Here is a 10,423-nt window from a genome sequence, read left to right on the forward strand (position 1 = left end):
GATTACTGAATCAGTTATACTTTAATTAATTACTTCAATTATTAATTTTATAACAATTAATTAGAATATTAAAAATAAAATGTATATTATTATTATTAAGAAAGAAATTACTATAAATATCTGATTGCTATTGATAAATATGATTGATTAAAAGAGTCTGAATGCTGTCTGAGCAAAGTCCGGATGGCTAAAAAGAGAATATTTTTTTAGGAATTATGTGGGCAACTAGATAAAATGTATTAAATTATATGCTTCAGATTTTTTTAAATAATTATTATTGTTTTGATGAATGTTTCTTACTTTAACAGCCTTATTTAGGCTCAAATTTGTATTTTTTAGGCAACAATCCTAAAATTAGCCCTTGAATTGGCTATATTCTTTGCCAGGATATCCTTATCAGGATATTGATTTATTTCTTACCATTTTCTGACTTTAAAGTAAACATGCTTAACTTTTGATGTAATAATTATCTTTTAAAGGGATTGTTCAAAAATGCAAGTTCTATCATCATTTACTTACATTCATGCCATCTAAGATGTGCATGACTTTCTTTCTTCTGCTGAACACAAACAAAGATATTTTGACCTTTGTACTATAGGTCCATTCAATGCAAGTAAATGGTGTCCAGTATTTTGAAGGTCCAAAAAGCACATAAAGGGAGCATAAAAGTAATTCATACAACTCCTGTGGTTAATTCATAATTCATTTAAAGTGGCTAGAAGTTAAATAAATTTTCACAGGCTGACACTTAAAATCAAAGAGTGTATTAAGTCAAGTTTTATGGTGGTGTGAAACGGAACTGGACTTCTGCTCTCCATTATTCAGCTCTTAGCTCAGGCAACAGAATCAACAAGTATCTGCTGTTCTTTGCAGGTACCATTGAATTTTTCTTTCCATTAACACTATGAGCCAACCTCGAACATTACGGCCTGTCTGGAATAGGGATGTGCATCTCCCTAACTGAGGCCGATGCGATACGCATCTCGATGCATAGTCAATGATACGATACATTAAAGATACATATGAAGCAGCTACCGATGCAAAGAGATACGATTCAACCCTATTACGATTCAGCGCGATCCGATATCGATTCGATTCAAAACAATGCGATTCAATGCAATATGATGCTATGCAGTTCAATAGCCTATGGTAGGCTACAGATATTTCGCTTTTTTTTTCTTTGGTTCAGACAGGACAGCAAATCATAAATTAACTTAAGAGTTTCTAATGCATGGACCTTTCAAAAAAAAAAAGGCCGTTGTAGTGCAAAAATAAAAACAGATGTTCTTTTCCTGTTTTTTTCCCAGTTACACTTTTAACAGTTCACACATTTAACAGTTAAACAATTTAAGGATGCTCAGGGATAAACAATGAAGAAATGTTCCGTAACTTGCCAGCAGATGAATGTCCTTTTGTGTCGGTGCTTCAAGTGTATTGTTAAATTAGTTGTACTGCGTGTATATTTTATAGCGGCAAAACATATTTTACAAACTGCATGGTTTTATTAAAATCTCCATCTCTCTTATAAAACCCAAAGTGTTTCCAAACATTAGATTTGTAATTGTTTGGTGGAAGATGCAGCTCTGCCTCTGCCATGTTAATCTATATTCTATGTCAGGGGTGCCCACACTTTTTTGCGTGATGATCTACTTTTAAATGACCAACTCAATAAGATCTACCAACTAAAAAAAACACAATTTCATTAATAAAAAAAATAAAATAAAAAAATGCTTGTTGGGACTACTGCATGTATCCCTACATGGAATTAATCTTCTAATTAATAATAAAAAAAAAGTATAATAATGTTCACTGCGATGGACTGGCGACCTGTCCAGGGTGTCCCCCGCCTTTCGCCCAATGTTAGCTGGGATAGGCTCCAGCCCCCCGCGACCCTGTACACAGGATAAGCGGTTGACGATGGATGGATGGATGGATAATAATGTTCAATGTTGATATCATTCAGTTTTATCACTAAACCCAAAACACCTAGAGCACAATATATTACAATAGCGAGGGCATTTATCGTATTCTGATGATTTGCACTGAATGGAATCAGACAGTTTTGCATAATCCGGGCAGTAGCTGGTCAGTTCTCTGAAGCCCTTGGAAGGCGCGAACCTAATTGTCATGGCAAATACATAAACAAAAATCTCGCCTGCTCAAAATTTACTCGGCAGTGCAAGTCCGACGGAAACTAAAAGACATTATATTTATTTTTATTAAAATGTAACGAAAGCACATATCAATTTTGTGCGATCGACGTATTGGGAACCCCCGTTCTACACGCCTCGGTCTCCGTAGTGTTGTGAAACGTCATGTTCACATAGCAGCAGTTGTGATGTGAGCACGCGCTGGAGAAACAGTTTAGAGAGGAGAAATCAATCTACATATAAAAGATTGGTCACAAATTATTGGTCACTTTCCAAATAATAATAGTATAGCGCATCGACTAATAATTATATATAAATAAATCGGTTTTACCGATACAAATGCCAACTTTTTTTAAATCGATGCATCGCATTGTTAACTTTTATACCGATGCGAATCGGTGAATCTTACCATCCCTAGTCTGGAACAAAAGAGGTTATTTTACAAAGTTGTGCTGAAAATTACAAGGATGAGCCTGACAACTGTGTACATAAAAGCAGGTTATTAGGGCTTGAGCTGTACTGGTTGCCAGTTGAATTCACATTTATGAAAATAACATTTTCAAGCCCTGTTGTGTCTTATCTAAACTCTTCAGTTTACTTCATTTGCCAAAAGAATAAGGGGCACATTTTATTTATCTCTTGAGAGGTAAGTGCCCAGTCAAGAGAATGCATAATTTCCTATCCTAGGGACAACCAATTGGATAAGAATACAATCTCAATTGTTTTTGACTGCAAACATGAAACTCGTGAAATCGTCACAGTTACAATTGCAAACTAAATACAGTATATATTTTTTTCATTGATTTGCTCATTTAGACTAAGAAGACCCTGTTCTTCTGCCCTGAAGTGCTGTGAAGCCCACACTCTAAGAATAATTGCAACTGTGTGACAGAAGTTTTAGCATGTTTTGTAGTTGCCGTCTACTTGAATATAATAAGCAAGGGAAGAATATACCTCAATGTGTGCTTAAATCTGAGAAATAGACAGGCAGTAAGAGTGAATTAGGAAGTCTAATTGGGTCACTTTTTTACTGTATATGTATCCACTTGGTGAAAATGTATGGTTTATGTGTGTATAAAACATTCTCTTCTGGTTTACAGGGTTTCAGCTTATGTAGCCAATGCAAATTTTGTACTCTTTATGTTTTAAAGGTTACTCTATACTCTATAGTCAGTTAAATCTGTAGTCAGATTCAGCTGTATAATTTTGAGGTTATGGTGAACCACTACAGGGATCCACAATGACAGAGTTCAGTATGCAAACCAAACAAGTTAATCAAATCAGTTCTAGTTTTAGAAAGCAGTAATTTAGTAGACAGTTATATACAAAGTGCCCTACAGCAGTATTTCCCAACTTTTTTATTTGTCTTAGGTACCCCACAGCTCCATCTGTAAGGCTCAGTATCAACACCAAACATGCAATGTGTTCCTTGTAACACATATTAAGATGGTTTTCCTTTAAAGAAACTGAATGAACTGAAAGGCGTTCACTAAAAATGTTGATTAATTTAGTGCTGTCAGTAGATACATTTTTTTAATTGTGATTAATCGCATATTTAGTTTGTATTTAATCGTGATTAATCACAGATTTTGAAAGTGCTGAAATCTGACACAAAATACAATTCTATTCCTGTCACTATGCATTTATTTCTATCTTAGGAAAGAAAAGAAAACAATATGTAACAATATAATGCTTTATGAACATTTTCCAAACAAAGACTTCCAGTTTAAAGATAGAATTAAATAGCACCAATTCAAGAAACATGAAACGTTTCCCAAAGTCTAAGTGGGAGGTTGACTAATTGAAAGAACTAGTCTCCCTATAGTTTTGTATTTTCATCACAATGGGCATTAAATCTCTTAAACTCTCCTCCTTCACAATATTAATCAACCAGCAGACTCTGGCTATCTGCTTTGCCTAAGCAATTGTGAAGCTGCGTTCATAAATCGTGTCAGGGCTTCATTGTGAAGAGCCTCTTTGAACTCAACATGAAAAGCTCTTGCAGACAAAAACGTCTCATTCTACGTTTCGGTTATAGTTAAACTTGACCTGCTTCTGTGGTAATTAAAATGCACCTTACATAAGCTGAAAAATACTTGATATCTATCACATCTGCTTGTCCTTTCCCAATCACTTTATCACTGACAATGAATCGATGCTGGGTGCGTTTGTGGTGTGTCAGTGTAATGACTCCGGCAGACACATAGCAAAGATACACACCTTCCAACCAGTGTTTACGCTGTATTAATAGTAAATGCGTTAATCGCAAATATTTTTCAAGGACCCCCTGTGACCTGCTCAAGTACACCTGATTGGGAATCGCTGCCCTACAGTACACTTATTACAGGGAGAACACTCCTTGCTGGGGTGTGAATTAAACTAGCAACTTTCCGATTACAAATCCTGAGCTTTCACCGTAATGCTTGTTTTAGACAATACCTCTAATTCATCACTAGAAACATACAAAACACTGACAGAGCTGGACGTTTTGTTGAGTTTTTACTGTGAGTGATGTTAGTGCTCAAAAGGGTATGAAGATATGAGAGATAAGCACTTAAAAAGGGAAGTTCATGGATGTTAAAGTGGTTCTTTTATTGCTGACAGATTTATGGAAGAATGAAATAGTCTTCCCAGGATTCAATAAATTGTTTTCTTATAAACTAAACCCATTTTAATGTATAATATGTCAAGTTATAAATGTTTGGTAGCATTCAATTACATTTAAAAACTGTTCCTACATTTACTAAAATAATGTGCTTATGTAAAAAGAACAGAACTTCTGAATAGCTGTAAAACATTATGACTCAATTTCGAATTAGTATATCTAAATAGTCATTCATGCAACAAAATAAATCACACATGTAGTGTGGTTAAACTGAATGCTTCCCAGAGCAGCAATGTGGACTCCGATTAACGTTTTGTATGAGACAAACAGCTTTTTAACATGCTTTTGTTTGCACTGTCAAATCTGTAGAGCATTATAATGCTGTACATGCACACCACATGCATAAACAGGGACAGATTATGACTTGCAAAGGCCCTGGGGCCAATTATCTCCAAGGGCCCCCCTCCAATTGTTGTTTTCGGGGTTTCGTTTTCCTGCCAAACTTCATCGCGCAACCTTAAAGCCCAGGGCCGCCCCCAGGCAGTCAAGGGCCCTTGGGCTCTGGCCACATTGGTAATCCGTCCCTGTGTAGAAAGTATTATAAAATGTTGTTGCGTAAAATTGTATTATTTCCTGTTTGTTCTCATATGACTGAATTGATTTAGAATCTTTTATTACATTTCAGGATAATCCTCATGATGCAAAGGGCCGTCACAGTGTCCGCGACCCAATTCACAACATTACTGAACACCACGGTCATCACCAAATCTAAAGAACAAATCCTCACTCAGAGTAAGTTTGTGCATGTAAGATTATGATACTTCTAGTATACATATGCACACTGTAAATAACATGTAGAGACAGTGAGAACTCAGAGAGTGAGAAATCTGAAAGCAGCAGCAATGTGAATGCCCCAGTGTCACTTCCTGAAACTTGAGCTAGACAGCAAGCTTCAAATAATTCACATACGATTTTGTAAATGAAATTAGTCTTAGTTTTTCTCACAAAGTTTTGCCTTCGTTTTTTTTTTAAGTGTTGATTAAATGATGGTGTGGTGCATATGCTTACAAATGATCTTCCCAAACCTTGTTGTTCACAATACACACTGAGAGACACTGTTGCTTGTGTTCACAGGCTCAGGAGCCATGATCGCTGTAATCGTCATTGGTATAATCTTCATTCTCACAGTTTTGCTAATAGTCCTCAAGACGTACAACAGGTATGACAACATTTTGATGCTGACCCATTATGAATCACATACCATCAGGAGAACACATTGTCTCCTTACAATACAAGGTTATTTTTACATTGGGATTTTAATGGTATCTATGAATAGTTTAAAACCTATTAATATCAACAAGCTTCACTTTAGATTCTCCAAATCCTTTGCATATGATTTTTACTTGTTCTTAGGCCAGACAGGAAAAGATTGTCTATTTAAAAAATAGTCCTGTTATCATTTATTCACCGTAATGGCGTCCCAAACCCCGCAAGACTTTTGAACTCCTGTGGAACACAAAAGGATAAAATCTGAAGAATGCACAGGTCAATCTTTTCAATGAAATATGGGAATGAATGGGAACTAGAGCCAGTCTTTTTAGCAAGTCAGTCCACTCGACGGCCATCTTTGGAACACTTGCGGGGAAACTGGGCAGCTATTTTTGCAATGTAAACAAGCAGCATACAAGTGCAGCTCCTATGTACTTGAAAGGGGAAAGACTGAAATCTCAATGCTGTTACCATAAATGATAAAAATGAAAAAGAAAAAAAACCCTCTGAATTGTATAGCTAATACCGATGCACGCTAATATAGATGTCTGTATCTAAAAGGTGACTGGCTCTTTCACCTGTAAACCGGGACTTCCTTTTCTACAGCCATTGAGCGTTCCAATTTCTCACATTCATTTTAATAGAGGCCCTTCTCTGCTAGAGCTGTTAAGCTTGGAAAAGGACACAAATGCACTATAAAAGTATCACACAAGTACTGCCAGAGCCAGAATGAATTACTTATGGGAGTTTCTGAAACTTTTGTCACTTTTTGATCTGTGGATCTTCGGGATTGGAATGTGCATGTAAACTATAGATCAGTCCACACTTTTTTATGTGATGATCTACTTTTAAATGACCAACTCAGTAAGATCTACCAACTAAAAAAACACAGTTTTGTTTAAAAAATGCTTGTTTGGACTACTGCATTTATGCCTACATGGAATTCATCTTCTAATTAATAAAAAAATATATAATAATGTTCAATGTTGATACCATTCAATTTTAACACTAAACCCAAAACACCTACAGCACAATATAAGAAATGGCATTTACCTTATTCTGATGATTTGCACTGAATTGAATCAGACAGTTTTGTATAATCCGGGCATTAGCTGCTGGTAGCTAGCCTCAAAAACAGCTAACTTTGCAAATTCGCGCTCTGTTCTCAGAAGCCTTTGGAAGGCGTGAACCTAGTTGTCATGGCAACTGAATAAACAAAAATCTCGCCTGGTCAAAATGTACTCGTCAAGTGCAAGTCAGACAGAAACTAAAATATGGAAAAATATTATATTTATTTGTATTAAAATTTAACGAAATACATTTAAATTTTGTGCGATCTACCAGCATTGCCTTTGCGATCGACGTATTGAGCACCCCTGCTATAGATAATAGTGCCCGCTTACTTTTTCAGCCATCTGGGTTCCGGAAGTATTTTGTGCATACATTTTTTGCATAGGCCTTTTGTAAAATCCTCCAGATAAGAGATGAAAAAATTCAACTTTATTGTCATTCAGAGTACAGCTACAAAGCCAATGAAATGCAGTTGTTTTTGCATATCCCAACTAAGCTGGGTTCAGAGTGCAGGGTCAGCCATGAAACAGCACCTCTGGAGCAGATAGGGTCAAGGGCCTTGCTCAAGGGCCCAACAGTGGTATCTTGACAATGCTGGGGCTTGAACCCCCGACCTTTTGGTCAGTAACCCAGAGCCTTAACCGCTGAGCCACCACTGGCACAAAGCCATGAAACAAACCAACAAGCTCTGAGGTGAAGCACATTATTAAAAAAATCTAAATAAAAGTATTTGAAAAATCGGACATGAAGGGAAAGGTACAAGACTGCGCACTTACCGTCTTTCACAAGGGCAGAACTACAATCTCATGAAGCAATGTGAATTATGTAGTTAAATAAAAAGGATGGGAATATATAAAAGCATTGATTTTAGATTGTTGATTATAAGTAAAGAAACAATATATTACATTTATTGCTTAATATTCCTACAGGTTCTAATATATTAGTAGTTTAATGGTAATAGGAGACTGACTTGGTTGCGTCATTCAGTGTGTAATTGGAGTGGGCGGTCCCTCCTGGGCACATTTCGCGGGCTTTGTTGGATGTGGTTCTCTGATTGGTGGATTTTTCTCTGCTGTACCATGGGTAATGTAGTTGTTTGCCAGAAATTCCACTATCAAACACAATGAAGTTGAAATAATGTGGACTGATGGCTTCAACGGAAGTATATACCATCGATAAACAACCTCGAAGCTCACAGTAGTTCTGCCTTTAAGGTTTATAAATTATCATTGAAAATGTATTAATCTATAGAACAATTTAATAGGATTTTTATTTCCGGAACCAGACTGTTGCACTCTATTGCAGGGAAAACTTCTATAGCAATGAATGGGAGACCACAGTGTTCTCATTTGCTCCAACAGCTAAAAATATATACAATTTTGCATTTTCACAACTTTTGAAAGTAAGGGAAAAAATTGGATAGATAATGTCAGAAGAGACATGTCTCTTCTTCATGTCTCAAGCCTACTGTCAGTAGTGTTGGGTGTAATCAAATTACAAAGAAATTAGTTACTGTAATCTAATTACTTTATTGTAAAAAGAAGTTGTGCAATGCATTACATTTTAAATTCTTGTAATCAGGTTACAGATACTGACTTTCAATTAATTTAATTACTTTTAAGTATGTATATTTCTGATATATTATTTATGTAGAATGCATGAATTATGGCCCTGTAAAGAGTCCTTGTGAAGCAGAAATGTGTAACAAAGAACAAGAAATATACACATTATTTTAAATGTGTTGAGTGGCAAAGTACCTTTAAAAAAGTAATTAATAATGTGATTACTCTTTCAATAAATTAAGTAAAGTAGGCCCTACTATGATTACAATTTTAGAGAAATAATTCATAATTTGTAGTGGATTACTATTTTGAAGTAATTTACCCAACACTGACTGTCATTAATTGCTGAATAAGAAACCTCATTGCAGCTATTACAACTTTACTTTTTTTTTTTAATTAATGCCAGGGTATTATAATACAAAATATAATGTTTTACATTTACACCAAATAATAAAAAATATATAAAAATTTTTAAAAAGTTTGATAGGTTTACACTGCTAAATATGACTGAAAGGCGCCATCTCAGTCAGTGAAAAGGATCTATGGTTAAAGTCTGAAAAACAGACATATTCACGGGTTTCTGAGACAGGCATAACACTAAAAATATATTTTAAATAAAATAAATAATTTTTGGGTGAACTATCCCTTTAAGAAATTTTTTTCAGCTGCCCTAAAAACTTAAACTCAAAATTCGCTGCTCTTTTTCAAGTGTTATGAGAACTAAATTGATTTAACAGATACATCATCTTTTTTCCCCTAATCCTCAATCAATTTGTACAATCATTTATTTTCAACTTCATCACAGGAGGACCCACACGAACAGGATGCTGGCAGGGAGCTCGAGCAAACCACGAAAGAAGATGTCATCAGCTACCACGAACTCAAACATGGCCATGAGTAATTTGGGCGTGAACTCGGTATCTGGGAGCTTCGCGCTGTCTACCGCGTCCTCGGAGAACGGATACCGCATTCCTCGGGTGAATCTGGAAAACATGGAGCGGAGTAACGGGGAGCATTTAAGCACCAATAGCGGCTCAACTATTGTGACTTTACATGATGTGCCATTAGTTGATAACACATAGCAGACGTTCTCAAGACACACGTGCAAAAACACATGAACCGTGAATGGTAGAGGTCAGTGGAATATGAGACCCAACCATTTATGTGCACTTACCATTAACTGAAATCTGACTGTCTGTACATTCACTAACAATGGGGGGGGGGGGGGTAGGTCTTGTGGAATTTCTGGGGTACATTCCTGACAGGCATATCATCACTGAAAGCCCAGGATATAGGTTATTCAAATGAAGGACCTGATGAACACTGGGGACAAATGTCTTGGCAATGTATCCCACCACTTGATATGATTATAGTTTTACAGACTGTATTTGGTGATGAAATATTTTATCTGAACAATACATTTTAATGCAATGTTTAGAATAAGAATTATGAATGTCCAATCCATTAACTAGAAGACATTTGCACACTCCAGTGTTAGGTAAGTTACTTAAAAATAGTAATACAATGCAAATTATTTTCATCTAAAATTTTAATCAGATTTATTTACTAATTACTTAATTGAAAAAGTAACCACATTACTAATTACTTTACTTTTATATTACTTTATAAAACAACAAATTCAAAATAATGTCTATATTTCTTGTTCTTTGATGCACACAAGTCATACACTCAGCACATCACATTTCTCCTTCACAATGACTCATTACAGGGTCATAATTATTGTATTCAACATAAATAATATATTT

This window comes from Xyrauchen texanus, chromosome 16, assembly GCF_025860055.1.
Source record: "Xyrauchen texanus isolate HMW12.3.18 chromosome 16, RBS_HiC_50CHRs, whole genome shotgun sequence".
In the NCBI taxonomy this organism is placed as follows: domain Eukaryota; kingdom Metazoa; phylum Chordata; class Actinopteri; order Cypriniformes; family Catostomidae; genus Xyrauchen; species Xyrauchen texanus.